Consider the following 26,661-nt stretch of genomic DNA (forward strand, 5'->3'; position numbering starts at 1 on the left):
AAATGAGAACAAGGACAAGCAGGAGAAGAAGGCTAAAGATTTGAAGACGAGGGTTTTGTTGCAGCAGGTGGCAAGAGGCAGAGGAAGAGGTGCAGCGCTGAGTCGCGGAGGTGGTTTTGGGAGAGGTGAGAGTAGGGAAAGGCTGGGACCGAACCAGTGCACCAAGTGTAAGCAGGAAGGGCATTGGTGGCGAGACTGCCCGCTGCTCCAGTCAGGTACTGGACCAGGCAGAGGACGAGGACGAGGTGGTGGTGATTTTGGGAGACAGGCTGGGCGATCAGAAGGGGGCGGGAGACCGGGAGGCAATTATTTTGACAACGGGACAGATAGACAACAGTCACAGAGGAGCGGGGGCCAGTATTACAACGATGATTATTCGGTGGACGATTTGACAGGGTTCTCCCACAACTAGGACAGCGTAGGACAGAGCATGGGACCAGTACTTATGGAAGTTGATCAGAGGGGACCTTATGTCGAAGCCGACTTACTAGGGTCTCAGCAGAAATTTCTAGTGGATACGGGTGCAATGAAAAGTTCAGTGGCTCGTTCTCGGGTCCCAGGGGCGGCTCTGTCTGGCAAGAATAACATATCCGTGGGTTTCGCAGGAACTCCGGTGATTAGCCCCATTTCTAAACCTCTCACGTTAACGATTGGTCCCTTTACTGTTGATTCACCGTTTTTATTGACATCAAATTGTGGAGAAAATTTGCTGGGTTTAGATTTATTGAAGAGATTACATGCCACCATTTATTGTTCTCCGGATGGCGTGTACCTTATTCTAGGCCCCAATGTTGCCCGCCCACTACAGTGCTTTTCAAAAGACGACCCGCTGCCACCTGAGTTTCGAGACATACCCGACAGCTTGTGGGCTGTCAGTGATAATGATGTAGGGAGAATGGATATTGCCCCGGTGTCAATAAGAGTGAAGGTGGGAGCCAAATTGCCCAGAATTCCACAATACAGAATACCTAGAGAGGGTGAGAAGGCCTTGTTACAAATAATTCAAGATTTAATACAGTCTGGAGTAGTGGAAGAGACTGATTCGAATATATGTAACAGTCCTATTTTGCCTGTACTTAAAAGACGGTCACCTGATGCAACTGATAATACTCCTGATGTCTATAGATTTGTGATTGATTTGCGGCAGGTAAATGGAGCCACAGTATCCGGTGGTCTCGGACATCACTACGATATTGACCATGATTCCACCTTCGGCCAAATATTTCTCTGTCCTAGATTTGAAAAACGCTTTCTTCAGTATTCCAGTACATGAAGAAAGCAGGTATCTCTTCGGATTCTCATTGGCTGGCCGTAGCTTCCGCTTCAAGAGAATTCCTCAGGGGTACACTGAGAGTCCTAGTATATACAGTCAGGCTCTAAAGGCACAATTGGATGATCTGGAACTTCCACCCGACAACGTAATGTTGCAGTACGTGGATGATATCCTAATAGCATCGGATGATGAGCAGGGTTGTCGGGATGCTACTGTAAAATTGTTACACCATTTGGCAAAAAGGGGGCATAAAGTATCCCTTCCGAAATTTCAATACTGTCGAACGGAGGTCACCTACCTCGGTCACCTCCTTTCGAAAGTGGGGAGGAGATTGACGCCGGAGCGCATAAAAGCGATCACTAACATGCGAATACCTAACACGCAGCGAGAGGTGCGCGCGTTCCTAGGCATAACATCGTATTGTCGTCAGTGGATACCTAACTATGCGCTACTAACAAAACCCCTATTGTATCTGACTACCAAAGAAGTGCGCGAACCCCTACCCTGGACCCCCGCATGTCAGGAAGCGTTTGAGTCACTAAAAACGTCTTTGTGTTCGGCGCCAGTTCTTAGAACACCTGATTACCAGAAGCCTTTTGTTCTTTACGTGCACGAGGCGGAAGGTTGCGCGTTGTCTGTCTTAACTCAGTGTTTTGGAGGGAAGCAGAGACCGTGTGCATACTTCTCTGCAATGCTCGATAATGTGGCAAGAGCGCTGCCGAGCTGTCTGAGAGCCACGGCGGCTGCTGCGGTCTCTATAAGACAATCGGCAGGGCTCGTGCTGGGATTAGATCTCACAGTAATGGTACCGCATGCTGTGGATATTTTATTGAACAGGACACAGACGCAGCATTTAACAAGCGCTCGTCTGACGGGTTATGAGATGACTCTTTTTGCGCCCCATGTAACAATTAAAAGGTGCGCCACATTGAACCCCGCCACTTTGTTACCTATCCCCACAGATACTGACACGAATGATGATGACATACATGACTGTTTGTATAGGACTGAGGAGGAGACAAAGGGGAGGGTGGATCTGACAGACAGGCCCATGGAAGAACCAGACGGGGAACTGTATGTCGATGGATCCTGTTTTAAATTACCAGACGGGACATCGACAGCAGCATACGCAATAACAACATTACAGACGGTGGTGGAGACTTCTAGAATACCTTACAATTCTGCTCAGGCTGCCGAGATTATTGCCTTACTGAGAGCATGTGAGTTGAGTGAGGGGTTGGATGTGAACATTTACACCGATAGCCAATACGCCTTTGGCGTGGTTCATAATTATGGGCGACTTTGGGCAGAACGGGGATTCTTGACCTCCCATGGACAACGCATCCAACATGGTCCACTGATATTACGACTGCTAACGGCACTGACATTACCCAAAAGATTGGCTGTGATAAAATGTAGCGCACACAAGACAATAGTGGACGATGTCGGGCGGGGCAACGCTTTTGCTGATGAGACAGCAAAAGAGACTGCTAGAGAAAAATTACCACGAATGTTTGTGGCAGGGCCAGCACGATGGGTCCCAGACATTCATATGTTCGCAGACACGGTACAGAGTGTCAAGAACATACAGGGCAAAGCGACGGATGAGGAATTGAGGGCATGGAAGGATGGGCAGGGACGACTGGATGCGGATGAATGCTGGACAGATGTGACAGATAAGAGACGATGGATGTTACCGAATGCGTATGTCCTTCCAGTAGTGACAATGGCACACGGACCTGCCCATGTGAGTGCCAAGGGCATTTGCAAATTGCTAGACCCGGTGTGGAGCAATAAGAATATCTCTAAGATGGCCACCAATTTGGTTCGTCAGTGTATGGTGTGTTTGAGACACAATCCTGGAAAGGGTACCCCTGTCCCAACTGGAAATTTTGCACCCCCCTCTTTCCCTTTTGAGGTGATTCAGATGGATTACATCGAAATGGAAAGAGTCAACAACTTGAAGTACGTCCTTGTAGTCGTATGCGCCTTTAGTAGGTGGGTGGAGGCGTTCCCAACGAAAGACTGCACGGCTATGTCTACTGCAAAAATGTTGATAAAGGAGTATTTCTCCCGCTTCGGATTACCTAGGGTGATCTGGAGTGATAATGGCACGTCCTTTAATGCTGAATTAGTGAAAAATATATGCAAAGGTCTACACATCACCCAGAAGTTCCACTCAGCCTTGCATCCTCAGGCGGCAGGACTGGTGGAGCGGTTTAACGGCACGCTCAAGTTAAAAATGGCCAAAATATGTGAAAGTACAGGTCTCCGTTGGCCAGACGCACTTCCCTTAGCTTTGCTTTCCACAAGAGTCACTGTAAATGCAAAAATGGGCGTCTCCCCGCACGAGGTGGTATTTGGCCGCCCGGCCAATATCTGGGGAGTGCCCCGACCTAAATGTTTTTCTGAAGTTCCTTACCCTCTGTTGACAGATTATCTGTATGCTTTGACTAAAGATCTTCGTTCTATTCATCAGCAGGTAGCAGACACTCTGAAGCCGTTGCCGGAGGGGCCTGGACACACCATCCACCCAGGGGATTGGGTCGTGGTGCGACGATACCAGCGGAAGTCCTGTTTGGAGCCGAGATGGTCAGAGCCTCGTCAGGTGCTCCTCACCACGCGCACAGCACTACGAATTGACGGCAGAAAGGCGTGGACCCATGCCTCTCATGTGAAGAGGGTCCCGCTCCTGTTGCCCTATGATCAATGGGTACAAGATGGCATCGCTGACCAGGAGTTCGAACATATCCCGAGGTATGTTCCTTTCTCGGATGCTTCACTGATTGGAGAAGAGCGAAGCGGAATTGAGAATACTGTGAGCTCTACCACTCCTTCTGTTGCTAGCAAAGAGATATCGGAAAGTTCAGCATCTGCCACTGATACACCTGCTTTGTTCTCTGACCCCGAAGTGCCAGGGAGCGCTCGCTATAATTTGCGGCCCCGAAGAAAATAAGTACAGTGCTGGAATATGATGGACTAAATACTGGAAGAAGGGCTTAGTGAACATTCTGAAAAAGAAGATTTAGTGGTAGGGATGGACTTGTAAGAGCCCTGGTGTTTAGCCGAAGATTGTGTTCTTTGAGACTATAGAGTGGTGCGGGGCCCGAATTAAGTGCTTCCCTTATTTCAAAGTGTTGACCAGCGACGTGGGAATAGGTATGAACGGTAAAAGCCTGCCTGTGAGGCTTTGAAGGACACAGGGAGAAGATCCCTTTTTAAGGGCTGAAGAACCCCTCTGGCCGGTTGAGGATTGTCTGGGACTATTTTTCTAGTAACAGTGTGATTTTTTTTTTTTTTGTCTTTTTTGATTTTTGATACTTTTGAACGATTATTAGAAATGTATCCCTTTGGGCGTCCCATCCCTGATGAGGAGCAGCCTTTTGCAGCTCCCCCGAGACGTGAGCCCGATTCCCCCTGGTTGGCCCTTTCCCGAAAGGGAAAAATAGTAGTGGCCATAATAGTTTTAATTGCCTTTCTGGTGACTCTTGGAATACTGTTCTTCCTAGATAAACATTATCCCGTTCATACATTTGCACCCACACCTACTGCTGTTCCGGAACATCAAATGTTAACTGTCGATTATGGTGAAAGGATGATACGAAAAAATTATAAAGACAATGTTTTTATTAAGACTTTACATCATGCACATGCCACTACCAACATGACAGATTGCTGGGTTTGTGGGCTCTTGCCTTCTGCTGCTTATAAGAAAGATAGATTTCTTGCTCTTCCCTTGACTCCGGTAAATAGTTGTGTGGGATGGTACACCCTTATAGGTCTTGTTAAATATTTCCAACAACCAGATTCCTTGACTCCACGTCTGCAGAATAGGGGGTAGACAATGACAATGCGAGTGCGGCCTTTGCCTTCAGCTTCCCTTGGACGAATATACACTGACGGACGTTTTGACCAGACTTTTATAGAGACATGTGAGAAAAAGTTGGGTCGATTCTTGACACCTAATGATACTGATCGACTTAGGGATAGTTTCATGAAATTGAACGCCACTTTGTCTTATAGGCACCCCCCTAAGAGTAACGACAGCTCCAAGTCTTTGATACCCCTGGCTGTGGTGGGTCCTCCTCCATTTTTCTGTATAGAGGGAAGGGGTCCCGTCAAGGTTGGAAATAGCTCTTGTAATGTGACTGCTTCAATACGCCTGCCCGTTAGCCCCTCTTTGATTGCCCCACCCAGTGTCTATTTTGTTTGCGGTGAAAATGGATACTTATGGTTGCCCGAGGGTTGGGGTGGGGTGTGCTACTTGGCTTATATGATTCCTCCCGTGTATGTGGCTCCCTCTGATTACCACAGAACTCATCGACGATTCCCCAGTCCTCAAGAGCAGCCGCAAGAGCAGCGTAAAAGGAGGGAACTTCAGGTAGAGGACGTTGATCAGACAGATACCTCGTATCAGCAATGGACTGATTTTTCTAAGGGTCTGCTTCCTTTCTGGGGTCCTATATTCAACAGTAGAGCTATTAGACGACTTTCTAGGGTAATGGAAAAGGTGGTTCTGGTTGAGGCTGACATTACGACTAACATCTCTGTTGAGGTTCAGGCTATGAGATTATTTACGATCCAGAATAGGATGGTCCTTGACGTCATACTAGCTGATAGGGGCGGGGCCTGTCGCGTCATCGGGACCTCTTGCTGTGTTTATATCCCTGACTCCGCCCCGACTGTTAACTTGGCAGTGCAAAAATTGCATAGATTAGCGACTGAACTGCACCAAGATAATGGAACATGGTCTCTCCAAGGGTGGCTCTGGGGTGCCCTTTCTTCCTGGGGCTGGAAAATACTGATGGGTTTGGTTGGAGTGGTGAGTGTAATTCTGTCATGCTGCCTTTGCATATATTGCCTTCCTCCATGTTGTTCAATGTGTGCTGCAAATATACGCCCGAAAAAGAAGTTACATGGTCAATATGCCACTTCCATGATTACTGAAATTCCTGCTGATGCAAGTTGGTTAATGTTTATTGCAGAAGATGTTCTAGACTGAAGCAATACAGGCCTGCCCCTAGAATGGATGTCGGCACTACCTTTGGCAAATAAATGAGGCTATAGTTAGCCAATGATGCTAAAAGGAGGGTCTGATAGAATTCACTTTTCGATGCTCTAATTACCCTATGACGACGTGTGAGTTAGCATCATATGACTAACTAATGCATTTACGTAAACGCACTTATGCTGAATTCATATTCTTACCTATTGCTTATATTCAAATGTATGTGTGACCATATTAGTTTCTTAGCTTAGCCTGTGTGCCACCATTTTGTGTAACTCTCTGTGCCTGCGGGCTCTGCTCGCTCATGCCCCTCCCGCAGGAATACAGAAATATACTAAGACAGCAGTTTTCGTTTCTCGGCTCACTGTGGCCGAAACTAACAACTCGTGTTATCTGTAATGTTCTCATGCCCAGAGACGCCGAAGCCTAGCTCCCTGGCCTTGAGCAGAGATAATAATGTATCCCTCGCAGGTGCAGATGCCTGCTGTATGAGAGCATTGTCCACTGGGCTGAGGCTCGGTAATTTTCCACAAGGGGCGTACCCCATTTACTGTATTGCATTATAATGTATTGCTGTGGTGTAGAGAGGCAGTCCTCTCGTTCGCACTCCTAGGAGTGAGGTCGGACAGGGCCCTCTCATATGAGTGTTGTTTGGACTAATAAAGACTTTTGCTTATACTTCTCCACTGTCCGGCTGACTTCCTATAAGGTAATTATAGGTGAGTGCTGTAAGTCACTCCAGTGGATTTGAGCCACGCTTATCAATCGGGACACTCGTGAGTATTCGTGCGTGCTACAAATAAAGATAACATAACATATTATATGGACTAAAACGTCAACACCCCTTCCCTTGGTTGTTTAGTGCTTTTGATTTTACTAGGAGGTATTGTATACAAACAAATACTTTTGCAAACCACAACTTTTTTGATGATACTGTCATTCTTTCCAGAATACTTGGCTCTTACAAATGTAGTCAGTATATCATCAATTCTAAGTAAAGAGTGTAAGTCTACCCATGTTTCTTCATGTAAACTGCAAAGGGAAAAACATAATCTCAATGTTGGGGATTTCTTTGTATGTAATTACAAGGGGGCAGAAACGTTCAAAAGACCCTACTGCTTCAATGACTCTCTGTTCGCACATTCTCCAAAGTTCATCAGCCAAACCTTCCCTGATACTGACCATGACATTTCTCAATTTGTGTTTGATGGGTGTTGCCCCATCTTTTACTCATTGTTTGTGTTTAAATCTTCTGATTTGTCCTAATTTGTCTGTAAATAACTCCTTGAACGAATTAACGTAATGTTTTCATTCACCATCATATTTCTCACTTACCAGAGGATTTGGTCCTTAGTGCCTGGTCTAAATGTCATACCAAACAATCCTTGGTGGCACTATCCAAGAATATTTAAACCTTTCTAGGCTACAAAACTTTTCCATGTACCATCTGCCTTTTAAACTTTAACCTAGATTAAAAATACCCTAGTAGAATTATTGTTTACCTTCATGAGAAACAGGACTCCTATCTGGTGGTTCTAGTATTCATATTGAGATATTGCCCTTCAAATAGCTCTTGTGTGATCATGGTAATTTTTGCTCCTGAATCTGCTACCAAGTTTACTGTTTGGCCCGACGAACCACCCAACAAGAATGACCGCACCCACCTGCGATGCATACTACTGAACACCTGCTCCATGCGCAAACACGCCGTCGAGCTCTGGGACCTGCTCGACACAACATCCCCGGATGTCGCCTTCCTGACAGAGACCTGGTTGAATGACTCCTCTGCACCCGACATCACCATAGCCATCCCAGATGGCTACAAGATCACCCGCAGAGACCGCACCAACGGAGTAGGAGGAGGAATCGCCATCGTCCACAGGAACAGCATCAGGGTCTCGACTAGCACCGACGATGCGCTCAGCACCTCCGAACACATGCACATCCAGAGCCACACAGACCCCAACTCCACCATGGGAGGCACCCTCGTCTACCGACCCCCCGGACCCCACCCCCAGTTCAGCGACTCCATCGCCGGCTTCATCAGCATGCACGCCCTGACCTCCACCGACTACATCCTCCTCAGAGACCTGAACTTTCACCTTGAGAACAACAACAACAACACCACAACCCGATAATCTCACCAACCTCAGACTAAAGTAACTCGTCACAACGCCCACCCACTCCGCCGGCCACACGCTTGACCCCGTCTTCTCCTCAATCCCGCACATCTCTGTCAGCCACACCACCGAACTCCTTTGGACCGACCACCGCTGCATCCACTTCACCTTCCAGAAACTCACCACACATCACCGCACCCAACAGCTCCTCGCCGCTGCTGGAGCAAAATCACCGAAGACTAACTACATGCAAACCTCGCTCTTAGCCCACCCACCGAACCGTCCAACACCGACGACACAGCCCACAGCCTCAGACGCTGGATCAAAGACTGCGCCAACACCCTCGCCACACTAAAGAAACCCCCACAGAGACACCAGCAAGGGGGCCAGCTGGTTCACCCCAGAACACCTAACTTCCAAGCAAGCCTGCCAGAAACTAGAGAAGAAATGGCACAGCGAACAAACTCTGGACAACTGCGCAGCACACATGGTATGCCATCCGCAACCAAAACCACCTCATCAGGGCCGCTAAGAGAACCTTGTTCAAAGACCGCCTCAAAAACAAGGCACACAATAGCAGGGAGCTCTTCAACATCATGAAGGAACTCTCCAACCCCAACTCCAACACCAACGACATCCCGCCGTCAAAAGCCCTGTGGGACTCCCTCGTCACCTTCTTCCACAGCAAGATAGCAGACATCCATGACAGTTTCAACACCCAGACAGACCCAACAGACAGCAACACAACAAACCCTCCGCACACTATCGACCATGACCCCCTGCTAGCCTGGGCCAGCATGAGCACCAATGACACCATCCAGACCATGAGCACAATCCACTCCGGCTCTCCGTCAGATCCCTTCCCGCACCACATCTTAAACAAAGCAAGCAGCTCCATCGCACCCCACCTGCGCAATGTCATCAATCTCTCCCTTGAGACCCCGACCTTCCCAGAGAGATGGAAACAAGCTGAGATCAACGCCCTGCTGAAAAAACCCAAGGCTGACCCTAGAGACCTCAAGAACTTCCAGCCCATCTCTCTGCTCCCCTTCCCGGCCAAGGTTATTGAGAAAATCTTACTCAGACAGCTAACCCAATACCTCGAAGAAAACAGAATTCTGGACCCTTCAAAGTCAGGGTTCTGCAGCAACCACAGCACCGAGACCGCCCTCATCGCTGCCACCAACGACATCAGGACCCTGCTGGACAATGGCGAAACCGCAGCATTGATCCTCCTAGACCTCTCCGCCGCCTTTGGCACCGTCTGCCACCGCACACTTCCACGCCGTAGGGATCCGAGACAAGGTGCTGGAATGGACCACCTCCTTCCTCTCCGGCAGAACTCAGAGCGTCTGCCTCCCCCCATTAAGGTCCAAAGCCTCTGAGATCATCTGCGGCGTACCCCAGGGATCCTCCCTCAGCCCTACACTGTTCAACACTTACATGGCCCCGCTCGCACACGTCGCCCGACAGCTTAACCTCAACATAATTTCATACGCCAACGACACTCAACTGATCCTCTCCCTAACCAAGGACCCCATCACCGCCAAAGCCAACCTCCACAAAGGAATGAAGGCCGTCGCCGACTGGATGAAGACCAGCCATCTGAAGCTGAACTCGGGCAAGACGGAGGTCCTCATCCTTGGCTCCAACCCTTCAGCCTGGGACGACTCCTGGTGGCCGACGGCTCTGGGAGCAGCCCCAACACCCACTGACCAAGCACGCAACCTTGAAATCATCCTCAACTCAACGCTCTCAATGACCAAGAAGGTCAACACCATCTCCTCCTCCTGCTTCAACACCCTTTGCATGCTCCGCAAGATCTACAGATGGATCCCAATAGATACAAGAAAGACAGTCACCCAGGCCCTCGTCAGCAGCAGACTCAACAACGGAAACGCCCCCTATGCGGGAGCCCCGACCAAGCTCATCAAACGACTACAACGCATCCAAAATGCCTTGGCACGACTGATCCTCGACGTACCACGCCACTGCCACATCACCCCCCACCTGAGAAACCTGCTCTGGCTCCCTGTCAACAAGAGGATATCCTTCAAGCGCCTCCCTCACGCACACAAGGCACTCCACAAGACCAGCCCAGCCTACCTCAACAGACGGCTCTCCTTCTACATCCCCAACCGCCAGCTACGATCCGTCGGCCTCTCACTAGCCACCGTCTCACGCATCCGGAGAACAACCACCGGCGGGAGATCCTTCTCCCACCTCGCCGCCAAGACATGGAACACCGTCCGACTGAGCCTACGACAGACCCAAGACCTACTGACATTCAGGAGGATGCTCAAGACCTGGCTGTTCGATCAGTAGCGATCGTCCCCAGCGCCTTGAGACCCTCGCAGGTATGTAGTGCTCTTTACAAATGACTGATTGATTGATTGATCTTCAACTATTTCTGAATACAGATTACCACATCTACCTGAATGTTCCTTAGTAACCAGTATTACCTCCTGGGATGTAACTTCACTTGGTACCATTTCTACACATTCAAAACCTTCACGTAGGCATGGGCGGAAAATCCGTTCCGCTCGCGGATTTTGCGGATTTTCGGGAAATCCGCAATCCGCGAGATTTGCGAATCTCCCGCAAAATCCGCAAATCCGCGAGCAGCGGATTTTGCTCGCACTGCTCGCACTGTTCGCGTGAGTTCGCGCCCCGCGAATAAGTGCAAAATTGCAGAAATACGATTTTAGCAAAACTGAAAGTAACTACTTACCAGGTTCAAAAGTTCAGGCTCATCATTAGTAGCCATTTCCTGTAGTGCTTCCTGAGGGGCCCCTCCAGAGTTCAGTTGCCAGTTGAAACTATTATGTGACCCTGCTCTGAACCTCAGAATAGTTACACATATGCCACAAAGGTCCTGAATTACAGCTAAGGGAGACAAGCAGGAGCCAGGCTGGAAGTTAAAATCCATTAATCAGCCCCTAATTCATTATTGTCAGTTGGGGCAGGGCAGGTGTTGTAACTAATTTTGCAACAATGAAAGCACTTAGCAAGTGCAAAAGATCACTAATCAGGGCGCACTAAGGAAGCAGGTGCCAGCTAAAAAAATATTCTGTGACACATTAATCAGCCCCAAATTAATTCAGGTCACTTGAGGCAGGGAAGGTGTGCTTTGCTTTGCCGAAAATAATGTACACTGGACAACCAGAGGGTGTGGTGATGAAACAGAGGGTGGCATGGGTGGGCCAGAGGGTGGCATGAGTAGTCAGAGAGTGGCAGTGGTGACAGAGAGTGGCAGTGATGAAGAAGAGTGTCCCAAACAGGCTGGACACGTAGAAACAACAAGTTCGCGAAACTTGCGACCCGACAGGTAAGTTCGCAATTTGCGAAAGTGTACAAAACCCTCGCGAACTGGCAGAAACACGGGCGAACACAAAAAAAAAATCCGCAAATTCGCGGGAATTCGCGGATTTTGCGGATTGCGAATCCGCAAATCCGCAAAATTCGCGAACGCGAGATCCGCAAAATTCGCTCATGCTTACCTTCACGTAACACCTAATTGAATGTTGGATTTCGTCCTTGACACAATGTAGCAAAATGCCTGACTTACCACACCAACATGTGGTAAATTTAGCTGGGCAAGGACGACCACTCTGATTATGTGTATGAAAAACAACAAGAACTTGGTCAGAGTGCTCCCTGAGAAGTAGGACTTACAAGATGGTTAAGTGTTCTCTGCACAGCATAGCTGAGCCACCCACTCCAATCGAGTGATGTCAGCCTCCATGATGACAAGTGATAACCGTCACCCCCAGGGATTGCTATTTTAACTGAAAGCCCAGACAAAAAACAATCACATGAATGCCAAGGACATCAGAACAACCGGAGCTGGTCCGGTGACTGCCCCTGGGTGTGTTTTCAACATGCTAATGCAAATCTGAAAAGGCGACCATATTATTACTTTACATTGATTTTTCTGCATTTTAATTATTTCTGCATTTTAAATATGTTGGTGACTTCCATTTGTGAGTAGAACATTCTATATGATCCGACGTTCTCCCTGATCCTGTGTACTTTACCAACTGTATTACATACCAGGCTGTGGATATTTTGTGAAGGGTAACAATTTCAAAACCTAACCTTTCACGGGAATAATGCATTGCCCAGCTATGTCCTTTGACATTCCCGGATCCCCTGACTGCCTTTCCACTGGCGTTTTCCTTCCGATGGCTGCTTTTCGAGTTCTGCTTAACTGTTCAGCTTTACTGCGCGAACCCGAGGACTTCATCAAAATTTATCTGTTAACACTTCACTTTGTTAGTGTCAAGACCAACTTACCTCATCAGCGTCTTCGTGAGCATGTGGATGGGACTCGATGTGCGCCCCAGCAGTCTTACGTGTAATGTGTGATAGGCAGTCTGCTTTCAATGGGATGGGTTAGCGTCTTTTGTGTATTTTAACTTGCTATTATGTTTGACATCCCTCTGATGTAGTGCTTAAAAAGGATTATACACAATGAGATTGTGTAACGCACATAACACAATGGGGTATTGTGGCGTTAACTAACATAAATATTGTTAATCAACTGAACGGTTCTCATATTATCGAGCTCCGAGATGAAACCTGGGAGTGGATGTGGCGTAGAGAAGCCGACTATGGAACTAGGAAGTCTAGGGTCTAATCTCGACGTCGGCTTAACATTCTGTGCATCTGGGCAATACCCATAATCTCCCAATGCCTAAAAAAAACTAAACAAGTGAATCTGTCCTTTTGCAATGTAAGCAGTGGCAGCGCATATGTAGAGCTCTCCAATACCTTTATTCGCGTTCGCGCAGAAAAAAACCGGAAAAAAAAGAAAAAGTTTGAGTTATTGGCATTGTGTATGGCAATGCCAATAGCTATAACATTTGCAAATGTGACACCTATAGCATTTTTAATGCAATATGAGTTGTATTTACATGACTTAGATGTATTGATATTACAAATAACAATGGCTTTTCATTTTTTTAATACTTAAATAAAAGTTATTGTAATTGAGTTGGTGGAAGGGTGAAGTGGGTCGTGTCCCCGAGTGATGTGGTGGTGTCCAGAGTGATGTGGTGGTGTCCCCGAGTGATGCCCCCGAGTGATGTGGTGGTATCTCCGAGTGATGAGTGGTGCCCCTGAGTGATGTGGTGGTGACCCAGAGTGGTGTGGTGGTGTCCCCGAGTGAAGTGGTGGTGTCCCCGAGTGAAGTGATGGTGTCCCCGAGTGATGTGGTGGTGTCCCCGAGTGATATGGTGGTGTCCCCGAGTGATGTGGTGGTGTCCACGAGTGAAGTGGTGGTGTCCACAAGTGATGTGGTGGTGTCCCCGAGTGATGTGGCGGTGTTCCCGAGTGATGTGGTGGTGTCCCCAGAGTGATGTGGTGGTGTCCCTGAGTGATGTGGTGGTGTCCCCGAGTGATGTGGTGGTGTCCCCAGAGTGATGTGGTGGTGCCCTCAGAGTGATGTGGTGGTGCCCCCAGAGTGATGTGGCGGTGCCCCCAGGGTGATGTGGCGGTGCCCCTGAGTGATGTGGCGGTGCCCCTGAGTGATGTAGTGCATGGCAGTGGTGGTGTCCGTGTGTGCATGGCAGTGGTGGTGTCCGTGTGTGCATGGCAGTGGTGGTTTCCGTGTGTGCATGGCAGTGGTGGTGTCCGTGTGTGCATGGCAGTGGTGGTGTCCGTGTGTGCATGACAGTGGTGGTGTCTGTGTGTGCATGGCAGTGGTGGTGTCCGTGTCAGAATGTTATTGAACGCTCGCTGTTAGATGGTATTTAAGATCATTTGGGGAGGCTATGACAATCCCAATAAAGAGTTGAACAACAAACCATGTTCTCTACGTGCACAGTGCCCTTTTGTGGACAGATAAGAATTCCTCAAAACTGGCTTGTGGATTTAAATACTAGAAGCAGTTCAGCGAGGATTTAATCAAGTCAAAACCAGAACAAAGCTGGAAACATTGTAAACAGCAAAGCAATACAGTTATGTAATGAAAGTACACATAAATAAATAGCCAATGTGCTCATGAGTATTAACAAACAATGAAGAGATTTTGTTGCGAGGTATACATGGATTACTTTCAATAACAAGGGGAGCTTAGAGGGAAAATTACGGGTATTAATGGGAAAGGCCCTCCACTCATTGAATACAATCAAAACGAATTCCCAAAACCCGGGACTTAAGTTAGTGATTATCTAACAGGCATGCGACTTTAATCCGCCTAAATTCTCAGAGAGTAGAATTTCGGAAAAGCACCCGATATTAAATCTATATTGAGGTGTTTGTTGTCTCTAATGCCTTACTGTCCTAAGAGAGACAGTCTAGTCTGTCATTATTTACTGATTGTTGGGGGTTCCATACATTTTCAACTCGGCGCAACCAAAAACATGTGTCAGCCCTGCATAGAGCCATACACAGACCCGCACATATACCAAAATAATAAGTGAAAAAATGTGTGGCGGAGAGGAAGGCACCTCACGGGCGAACACCCTCGGGGCAATCTGGTCAGATGTTTACCAGAGACTTGGCCCCTTTCTCATCATAGGCGGCCGTTCCTATTCCAGAAAATTGGTGAATAAGTGAGAAGAAAGTAAAGAGAAGGTGCATAGCAAGGAGATTTAGAGCATAACTCCTTAAACAAGCAAAACAGAGTGAAGGATAAAATCAACAGCCACACCACATGAACTACTTTTATTTAGGAATAGGGTGTGAGAAGTTGAAATAAAAAGGCTGGTAGCTTAAAATTGCATACCACTACCTGTGACCGACATGTTTCACTGCCCAGAAAGCTTTATGGCAGATTCATCAGGGTCAATACTCTGTTACTGCACCCACTTCCAACATCTTTTAAACAGGAAGCTGCCGAGTTGAAAAAATAAAATGAAAACAGAATCACAACCAATTCATAGACCAGACATCCCAAATGTCTATTTTTTCTTAGCAAAAGATATTCAATATTGATTTATATATCAATATTTCAATATTAGTTTACCCTTATTCAGCTATGCTCCCTCGTACCAGCTGAACAAAGGGTACTCCGCCAAGCAGTCGGTTGTCACATCAACCTGTAGGGTATTTGTATGTAATTAGTATCATAAGCATACATCAGCCTGCTCTTAGAATTGCCCTCGCATTTGTCGGCTGCCACCCCATTTATGCAAAAGCGTCAGCCCAATGCAACATATACCCCAAAAGAGCATCAACCAAGAATAATGGAAACCTCTCTATTTTGCCCTGTCAATACCTATGGTCTGACCTCATGGTGCCATGCATTAGTACATATGCTGAAGGTAAACCAGCTCAATGTGTTTTTTTTCCAAAAAATATATATATTTTAATTTTAAATATGGCTACAGTCAAGGTGGAGCGTTCGCGGAACATACATATTACCTCTGGCCCCATATTAAACAATGTATGCAGGGCAGCCTGATTGCTGTTACTAAGAAGGTCAATATGAACCAGCTTACATAGATCAGGGACTATGCATTCACAGCGTACAAGTGGGAATGTAGAAAACTAACAAAACGCCTCACCAGCTTGCTATCAGCGTGTAAATAGCGCCATCACAACCCGGAACCGAGTTGTGTACAATAAAGTACATTCCGGTATTAGGTTATCTGCTAAGTACATGAAGCAGATTTGTAACAGTCGGGCTGCCGGCGGCGACCGCGGCCCGGGACCCTCTCCTTACTGTACGCCAGAGGAACTGGGGCGTTATCTCATCCCAGGAACACCAGGCGGGAGCAAACATGCACCATTTAAACCTCCCCTGCCCGGCACTCAAGCATCGCGCACCCTGACCACGTGATCGGAGGAACCCCCCGGTCACGTGATGATGCCCGAAACAGAGCAAGGCTTCACTCTCCAAAACGGGCGCCATTATTGAATGACTAATTTACCGGCAAGGCTAGAATCAAGTGGATAGTTTTAAGAGTTTAGGATAGAAGTATCGATTCTCGGAGAACTAGAAAAAAATAAATCAAAGAAGCCCTCCTCATGTTTTCATTATCCTAACCCTCATATATCGGTTAATCCAATCTATGTGCATATTCATGGGAGTAAAGGGAAAACAATAATCAATATGGGCGCCATTATAGAGTGGTGAGGACACTTTCAGGATTATATCTAAATAAACCTGAAAGCACAGTAAACACTATTGTACATATGGCAAACAAAAAGGGTTAAAACATGTTATGTCTATGGAGTGTTGCACAGGTAGTAAAAGTCACTATCTCAATGGAATCAAGTTTGTGGATACTGTTAATGTCAAATACCAGTGGCAGAATGTATGGCCCCAGACAAAATGTTTTACAATAATGATTGCTTCACTAGCTGCAGAGAGCCAAATCGGAAGGTAGAGCATTTAAGGTGGTTGACCAGTTATTTAACCTTGTTCCACTCTATAATCTCATTAAGGCCCTGCTTATCACTGCTCTCTCTGAAAATCCATTTCGCTTCCTTTGTGATCAGGATTGACTCAACGTTAGTGGGGTTTCCCTTCACTGTTTCCAACACTGTCCATGTGAAGCTGTGTTTCTCTTTATAACAGTGTTGGACCAATTTAGTTGTCAACTTCCCAGCCCTGATGGTACTTAGATGTTCCTGTATGCGAACTTTTACTCTCCTCGTGGTGAGTCCAATGTATTGTAGACCACAACTGCACAGCAGCCTATAAACCACATTGGTGGTGTTACAGTTGCTAAATTGGTTTAGGAACCATTCTCTTCCAGTAGATAATGTTACGCTACTGCATTTGCTGGTTAGTGGACATACTGAACATGTACCACAAGGATAATGTCCCTTAGGTATCGTCGTGGTATCACTTCTCAAAGGTACTCGATCCCGAGTATGGACAAGTCTGTCTTTTAGATTCCCTGACCTTTTGAAGGCAAATCTTTGGGGGGGGGCATCGTAAAATCTTTATTGCTTAATAAGCCCCAGTGTTTTCTGATTGACTGCCTAATCTTCGTGGCCATAGGCTCGAAAGTCATAACCACCGGTAAGCAGTCTTTTTTATCCCTGGTGTTATGCTCAAGTAAGGTATCTCGAGGAGTATTGAGCGCTCTCTTTCTTGCATTATTCACAACCTTGCGTGGATAGTTACGCTGTTCAAGTTTTTTTGTAAGATCCATGGACTGTTCAACAAAGGTTTTGGTCTCAGAACAATTTCTCCGATATCGAAGAAATTGGCCCACCGGAAGATTGTCACGCAGGGCCCTCGGGTGGTGTGAATTGTACAATAAGAGGGAATTTCTGTCAGTAAGTTTTTGGTGGACCCGAGTACTCAAAGTGCCGACATCATTGGGCTCAATGTCCAGATCTAGATAGGTAGCCTTAGTGTGACTGTATGACCAAGTAAATTTAAGACTCTGGTCCTGTGAGTTTAACCAAGTACAGAATTCAAGTAGTGACTCCTCTGAGCCGGACCAGATGCAGAGCACATCGTCTATATATCTTTTCCAGAGGCCAATCTGCCTCTGGAAGGGGTTGGTATCAGGATAGACGATGTGCTCTTCGAACTGGCCTACATATATACATGCCAGGCTGGGGGCCATTGTGGCCCCCATGGAGGTCCCAGAGGTCTGTAAGTACAGTTGGTTCTTGTACATGAAGTAGTTGCGAGTCAGCGCCACTTCAACACATTCCATGACGAATGATTGCGGAACATCATAGAACCACTCGAGGTCCCTCAGGGCGCGTGCTGCTGCCACCAGCGTCGCGTCCTGAGGGATAGTCGTATACAGAGATTCAACATCAATGGTTACTAACCATTGTACATCTGAATCAAAGGAAACACTCTCCAAGATGTTCAAAATATCCGTGGTGTCCTTTATGAAGGACGGTTGATTCACCACTGCCTCACGCAAAAAATAGTCTGCATATTGCGAAAGGGGCTCAAGGATAGATTGTATCCCCGACACGATAGGCCTGCCGGGGGGTGGGCGGGTGGGCTTGTGTATTTTCGGTAAGATATATAGAGCTGGAGTCCTGGGGGTGTCATTAACTAGAAACTCCGCTTCTTTTACCGAGATCCATTTGTTAGTCTTAGCCCTGCTCACCATTACCTTGATCATTTCGGATAGCTCCTCGAAAGGGTCCTTGTTGAGAGGGCGGTAGTTAGTTAGTTGTGCGGGTCTGTGTATGGCTCTATGCAGGGCTGACACATGTTTTTGGTTGCGCCGAGTTGAAAATGAATGGAACCCCCCACAATCAGTAAATAATGACAGACTAGACTGTCTGTCTTAGGACAGTAAGGCATTAGAGACAACAAACACCTCAATATAGAATTAATATCGGGTGCTTTTCCGAAATTCTACTCTCTGAGAATTTAGGCGGATTAAAGTCGCATGCCTGTTAGATAACTTAAGTCCCGGGTTTTGGGAATTCGTTTGGATTGTATTCAATGAGTGGAGGGCCTTTCCCATTAATACCCGTAATTTTCCCTCTAAGCTCCCCTTGTTATTGAATGTCGTGTACGGCGGCTCAGCCGTGAGGGTTTTTTTAAATGGTAATGGTAGGGTTCATTTTAATGAGTTTGTCTTTTTTCACGACCAAGTCTAGACACCACTCTTCTGAATAGTGGTTTTCTGTACAGTGACAGCAAGAGTACCATTATATCTTGGGCAGTCTGAACTGTTTTTTTTAAATTTGAGGTAGGACCTTCCCCTTGTATAGACTCCCGGAAAGGAGATTTTTTCTAGATGGATAAAAATTGTCTTGCCTTCACCAACGACCAGATAGCCGCAATTTTATCAGGGCCATCACTACTCTCGGGTGCCCCACTCCGGGGCAATACATCGGCCCGAGAAGAATGGGAGAAATTATCCAATCTCAAGAAAAAACAAGTGAGGATTGCACTGCATGGTGCGCTGATGACTGAATACTACACAGCAGGCGCAGCACCCCCTAGCCTCTTAGTTAGAATTGAGCCCAGGATTTTCCTAGACGACGATAAATTCCGCCAGGATTGGAGTTTTATCGCTAACAAATGTACAAGGGACTGGCTCATTTTAATAATCAGTACCGCCCAACGTTTGAGTGAGGAACTTCTGAAAGAAATTATTGAGTTGGAGGAAACTATATCCAAGGACACGACCCTCTTGAATAGCAAAGAGCATTACAGAGAATTCAGGACGATTTAGCAGACTATAAAAATTATATGGTCAATCAAAAAATAAAAGGGTTAACCAAAAACTTAGAGAGGTATTCACATGAGTGGGCTTTTCTGTATGTAAAGGAAGAGTACTACCAACAGACAACAGATCAGCAAAGTGTAGGTACACGGCAGAGAGGCAGAGGTGGTAGACAGCAGTTCAGACGTACTCCTAACAACTGGACGTTTGACAACACCTCTAGTGAAGAGGAAGAGGAACCCCAACAGGGCAATAGGGTTAGGTTTAACCAACAGAACCGCCACGACGAAGATTTGGGGGCCCTACTACGCTCTTTTTTAGGGCAAGGTCAGGGAACCAATCACAACAGGGGGAGGGGGAACCCAGAAAGAGGTAGAGGGAGAGGCAACTCAGTACCCCAATGGCAGACCCACTCACCCAAGGTGACTCGCAGCAGAGGTCGCACACAGAATTAGAAGAAAGCATTGTTGTGAATTTGTCAGACTACACTCTAACACCTGACGAAGAGAGAGTCTTGAACAAAGGTTTAGGATTCGTTCCAACACCCAGACATGATGCCTTTAAATGTCGCACTGAATTCCATGAAACAATGAGAAGGATTAAACTAAAAAAGTTTTTTGCTAATAAAGAAAAAGAAAAAGATACTGACTCTTTTCGAGGGACTACCCTTAAAAAACCTCCCACTTTTTGCCCTCCTATGGCGACTATGGGTCCGGAGGTGGCTGTTTTCGAGGAAAGGGTCTTACAAGACATAGAAAATTTTGAAAAATCCCAGGAACATTTCAGACACTCAAACATGACTAAAGATGATTGGAACGCAGTAAGATCACTTGAACAGAATAGTCTGCTCACTATAAAATCAGCAGACAAGGGGGGGTGCGGTTGTTGTACTAAATACGAAAGATTACGATGCGGAGGTGCAACGCCTACTGAGTGTATGTACTAACTACCGCCCTCTCAACAAGGACCCTGTCGAGGAGCTATCCGAAATGATCAAGGTAATGGTGAGCAGGGCTAAGACTAACAAATGGATCTCGGTAAAAGAAGCGGAGTTTCTAGTTAATGACACCCCCAGGACTCCAGCTCTATATATCTTACCGAAGATACACAAGCCCACCCGCCCACCCCCCGGCAGGCCTATCGTGTCGGGGATACAATCTATCCTTGAGCCCCTTTCGCAATATGCGGACTATTTTTTGCGTGAGGCAGTGGTGAATCAACCATCCTTCATAAAGGACACCACGGATATTTTGAACATCTTGGAGAGTGTTTCCTTTGATTCAGATGTACAATGGTTAGTAACCATTGATGTTGAATCTCTGTATACGAGTATCCTTCAGGACGCGACGCTGGTGGCAGCAGCACGCGCCCTGAGGGACCTCGAGTGGTTCTATGATGTTCCGCAATCATTCGTCATGGAATGTGTTGAAGTGGCGCTGACTCGCAACTACTTCATGTACAAGAACCAACTGTACTTACAGACCTCTGGGACCTCCATGGGGGCCACAATGGCCCCCAGCCTGGCATGTATATATGTAGGCCAGTTCGAGGAGCACATCGTCTATCCAGATACCAACCACTTCCAGAGGCAAATTGGCCTCTGGAATAGATATATAGACGATGTGCTCTGCATCTGCTCCGGCTCAGAGGAGTCACTACTTGAATTCTGTACTTGGTTAAACTCACAGGACCAGAGTCTTAAATTTACTTGGTCATACAGTCACACTAAGGCTACCTATCTAGATCTGGACATTGAGGCCAATGATGTTGGCACTTTGAGTACTCGGGTCCACCAAAAACTTACTGACAGAAATTCCCTCTTATTGTACAATTCACACCACCCGAGGGCCCTGCGTGACAATCTTCCGGTGGGCCAATTTCTTCGATATCGGAGAAATTGTTCTGAGACCAAAACCTTTGTTGAACAGTCCATGGATCTTACAAAAAAACTTGAACAGCGTAACTATCCACGCAAGGTTGTGAATAATGCAAGAAAGAGAGCGCTCAATACTCCTCGAGATACCTTACTTGAGCATAACACCAGGGATAAAAAAGACTGCTTACCGGTGGTTATGACTTTCGAGCCTATGGCCACGAAGATTAGGCAGTCAATCAGAAAACACTGGGGCTTATTAAGCAATAAAGATTTTACGATGCCCCCCCCAAGATTTGCCTTCAAAAGGTCAGGGAATCTAAAAGACAGACTTGTCCATACTCGGGATCGAGTACCTTTGAGAAGTGATACCACGACGATACCTAAGGGACATTATCCTTGTGGTACATGTTCAGTATGTCCACTAACCAGCAAATGCAGTAGCGTAACGTTATCTACTGGAAGAGAATGGTTCCTAAACCAATTTAGCAACTGTAACACCACCAATGTGGTTTATAGGCTGCTGTGCAGTTGTGGTCTACAATACATTGGACTCACCACGAGGAGAGTAAAAGTTCGCATACAGGAACATCTAAGTACCATCAGGGCTGGGAAGTTGACAACTAAATTGGTCCAACACTGTTATAAAGAGAAACACAGCTTCACATGGACAGTGTTGGAAACAGTGAAGGGAAACCCCACTAACGTTGAGTCAATCCTGATCACAAAGGAAGCGAAATGGATTTTCAGAGAGAGCAGTGATAAGCAGGGCCTTAATGAGATTATAGAGTGGAACAAGGTTAAATAACTGGTCAACCACCTTAAATGCTCTACCTTCCGATTTGGCTCTCTGCAGCTAGTGAAGCAATCATTATTGTAAAACATTTTGTCTGGGGCCATACATTCTGCCACTGGTATTTGACATTAACAGTATCCACAAACTTGCTTCCATTGAGATAGTGACTTTTACTACCTGTGCAACACTCCATAGACATAACATGTTTTAACCCTTTTTGTTTGCCATATGTACAATAGTGTTTACTGTGCTTTCAGGTTTATTTAGATATAATCCTGAAAGTGTCCTCACCACTCTATAATGGCGCCCATATTGATTATTGTTTTCCCTTTACTCCCATGAATATGCACATAGATTGGATTAACCGATATATGAGGGTTAGGATAATGAAAACATGAGGAGGGCTTCTTTGATTTATTTTTTTCTAGTTCTCCGAGAATCGATACTTCTATCCTAAACTCTTAAAACTATCCACTCGATTCTAGCCTTGCCGGTAAATTAGTCATTCAATAATGGCGCCCGTTTTGGAGAGTGAAGCCTTGCTCTGTTTCGGGCATCATCACGTGACCGGGGGGTTCCTCCGATCACGTGGTCAGGGTGCGCGATGCTTGAGTGCCGGGCAGGGGAGGTTTAAATGGTGCATGTTTGCTCCCGCCTGGTGTTCCTGGGATGAGATAACGCCCCAGTTCCTCTGGCGTACGGTAAGGAGAGGGTCCCGGGTCGCGGTCGCCGCCAGCAGCCCGACTGTTACAAATCTGCTTCATGTACTTAGCAGATAACCTAATACCGGAATGTACTTTATTATACACAACTCGGTTCCGGGTTGTGATGGCGCTATTTACACGCTGATAGCAAGCTGGTGAGGCGTTTTGTTAGTTTTCTACATTCCCACTTGTACGCTGTGAATGCATAGTCCCTGATCTATGTAAGCTGGTTCATATTGACCTTCTTAGTAACAGCAATCAGGCTGCCCTGCATACATTGTTTAATATGGGGCCAGAGGTAATATGTATGTTCCGCGAACGCTCCTCCTTGACTGTAGCCATATTTAAAATTAAAATATATATATTTTTTGGAAAAAAAACACATTGAGCTGGTTTACATTCAGCATATGTACTAATGCATGGCACCATGAGGTCAGACCATAGGTATTGACAGGGCAAAATAGAGAGGTTGCCATTATTCTTGGTTGATGCTCTGTTGGGGTATATGTTGCATTGGGCTGACGCTTTTGCATAAATGGGGTGGCAGCCGACGAATGCGAGGGCAATTCTAAGAGCAGGCTGATGTATGCTTATGATACTAATTACATACAAATACCCTACAGGTTGATGTGACAACCGACTGCTTGGCGGAGTACCCTTTGTTCAGCTGGTACGAGGGAGCATAGCTGAATAAGGGTAAACTAATATTGAAATATTGATATATAAATCAATATTGAATATCTTTTGCTAAGAAAAAATAGACATTTGGGATGTCTGGACTTGATTCTGTTTTCATTTTATTTTTTCAACTCGGCAGCTTCCTGTTTAAAAGATGTTGGAAGTGGGTGCAGTAACAGAGTATTGACCCTGATGAATCTGCCATAAAGGTTTCTGGGCAGTGAAACATGTCGGTCACAGGTAGTGGTATGCAATTTTAAGCTACCAGCCTTTTTATTTCAACTTCTCACACCCTATTCCTAAATAAAAGTAGTTCATGTGGTGTGGCTGTTGATTTTATCCTTCACTCTGTTTTGCTTGTTTAAGGAGTTATGCTCTAAATCTCCTTGCTATGCACCTTCTCTTTACTTTCTTCCCACTTATTCACCAATTTTCTGGAATAGGAACGGCCGCCTATGATGAGAAAGGGGCCAAGTCTCTGGTAAACATCTGACCAGATTGCCCCGAGGGTGTTCGCCCGTGAGGTGCCTTCCTCTCCGCCACACATTTTTTCACTTATTATTTTGGTATATGTGCGGGTCTGTGTATGGCTCTATGCAGGGCTGATACATGTTTTTGGTTGCGCCGAGTTGAAAATGTATGGAACCCCCCACAATCAGTAAATAATGACAGACTAGACTGTCTGTCTTAGGACAGTAAGGCATTAGAGACAACAAACACCTCAATATAGAATTAATATCGGGTGCTTTTCCGAAATTCTACTCTCTGAGAATTTAGGCGGATTAAAGTCGCATGCCTGTTAGATAATCACTAACTTAAGTCCCGGGTTTTGGGAATTCGTTTGGATTGTATACATGGATTACTTGCCAAGACTAAGATGTAAACCTCCACACACACCCCAGTAACTTTTCCTGTAAACTATTTAACACTTGCAAAACACAGTAACAGTAATTAGCACGTGGACAAAAAGGCCAAAATGCCTCGAAAGCTTGTTGATGTCCCAAGAACCTATTAGAATATCAGCACCTAGATTTGAACGTTTGGATCTGGCCAACCAATCAAAACGCTTCCTGAATGATCAACAATTATTAAGACAGGCCAGAAAACAATGGATTCCAAGGCTGCCCAGTCTATATAGATGTTCAGAAGCCCTTATTGGTGAAAGTAACGGCAGCAATACTTTGCACAACAATGACATTCGCCACTAACGTATGTGATAAAGGATGGCGCTTTATTGCATGGAGGCGACTGCACCCTCAGAAAGAATAGGCTGGGTGCTGATGGGCTCCTTACCCTGAGCTGCGGCTCAATGAAGCCTGTAAATAACCCACTCCTTCTTCGTAGCCTGTCACGTGCGGTTCAGGGCAGGTCGTTAACCTCTGGTATTACACACAGCGGCATGCAATAATGGTAAATTAAGGAATACAGTGAGCAAACTACAATCAGACACCTACAGAAGAAAGCTAAGCTCAGAATGAAAGTGAAAATCATGCATTGGCCGGATGCAAGCCACTGCAGCAGGAACAGCCTGCAATTAATTAGAGGACAGGGAGACTAGGGACAGGGAAATAAGGGCGATTTATTACACACCACGAAACTAGACTACAATCAAACCTAAGCATATTTAGTGTCATGCGACAGGAACCAGACAGATGGGGGGCTGCTTAAGAAGAGTGCTCATATCGTCAACAAGATGGTTTTTGCATATTCAATATACCAAAGATGTTGTGGAATGTTTACATAATAAATAAAACCTATAGATTCCAATAGGGTCTACAGCACATATCCAGTCCTTATGTTACTATTTCCTCCGGCTTGATTTATAGTCATATGAAAATAAAGAAGCCATCACTAGGAACTGATACTGTTAATTTATCCACCTGGCGCACTTAAATGAGTGCATCATTTCTTATGATGCTCAGAATTACCATATGCAAATGAGATGTTTTCTTCCTTCTATATTATCAAGGCACTCACAATACATACAAACAATGAAAATAAAATAGAATCAGTGTCATAGTCATGTTTAGTTTGAAAATATTCCTTAGATCAGGAATGTCATGAAATTGTCTTCTGTGCTTCAGCTGGAAAATGCTCCACACACACTGCCGGACCACAAACTTTAGTTAATTCCCATTGATATGGTCAAGTTCTTTTGCGCCTGGATGTTTTGGCAGGAAAAAAGTGCACGCTTTTGGAAGATCAACAACTGTGCTTACTTACCCGCCGCGGCCGCCCCGGAAGTCAGGCACGGTCGCCTGTGACGGGGGCGGGGCCACGTCCACACCGGAAGAAGAGGCAGGCGGAGTCCATGCGTCTCTCGTCTCGCGGCCCGGGGCTCCTGTGAGCGGTGTAGAGCCCCGGGGCCGCGCCAGCAGGAGGTTGGGCGCCGCGTGCTGAGAGCAGAGTCCCCAACATTGGCCAGGTAAGTTTCAAAAGGCTGGGGGGGGCTTGGTGCAATTGTGTGTGTGTGTATGCTCGTGTGTGTGTGTATGTATGTGTGCGACGGTGACGGCGGGGGAGGGGGGCCTCGGTGCACTTGTGTGTGTGTGCGCGTGTGTGTGTGTATGTGTGAGGGGGGGGCTCTGTATGTATGTATGTGCGTGCGTGCATGGGCGCTTGTGTGTGTGTCTGTGTGTATGCGCATGCGTGTGTGGTGCTTGAGCTTCCCAGGAGACGCGCCTGGCCACAGCGTGCGCTCCAGTTTCAAATCGCCTCCAAGGCGATGCGCGCGGCCGGCACTGTCTCCTGGGAAGCACTGTCGCCAACAATAGATCTCTAGCGAGACACAGCGCTGGCGCGCTGTGTTTTCACTACGAGACCTAAAAATAGGGTTGGGTGTGCATCACCCATTAACCAGCCTTTGAGTATTTTCTTTGCACTCCCAGGTGCAGTGCAGGGGAAAACAAATGTGCAAATGCCCTTCTACCAGTGAGAGAGGGCAATCCTTTGACACAAATCCCCACTTTCAGGCCTTCCTGATTGTGGCCTTCGTTTCAGAAATCCTGCTCAGGACGGCTTGAGCTGCCAGCCCTCCAGCATATGAATGTCTAACCATCTTTTCTCCAGTACCCTTCAGCCCTCCCTTGATGAGAAGT

General features: G+C 46.5%; 1 pseudogene; it reads left to right on the plus strand.

Moving 5' to 3' along the window:
* The window catches only part of LOC147726378 (reticulocalbin-1 pseudogene), a 71,710-nt pseudogene that overhangs the window by 43,845 nt on the left and 1,204 nt on the right, over window positions 1-26,661 (plus strand).

Source organism: Lissotriton vulgaris, chromosome 3_1, assembly GCF_964263255.1.
Source record: "Lissotriton vulgaris chromosome 3_1, aLisVul1.2, whole genome shotgun sequence".
Taxonomy (NCBI): domain Eukaryota; kingdom Metazoa; phylum Chordata; class Amphibia; order Caudata; family Salamandridae; genus Lissotriton; species Lissotriton vulgaris.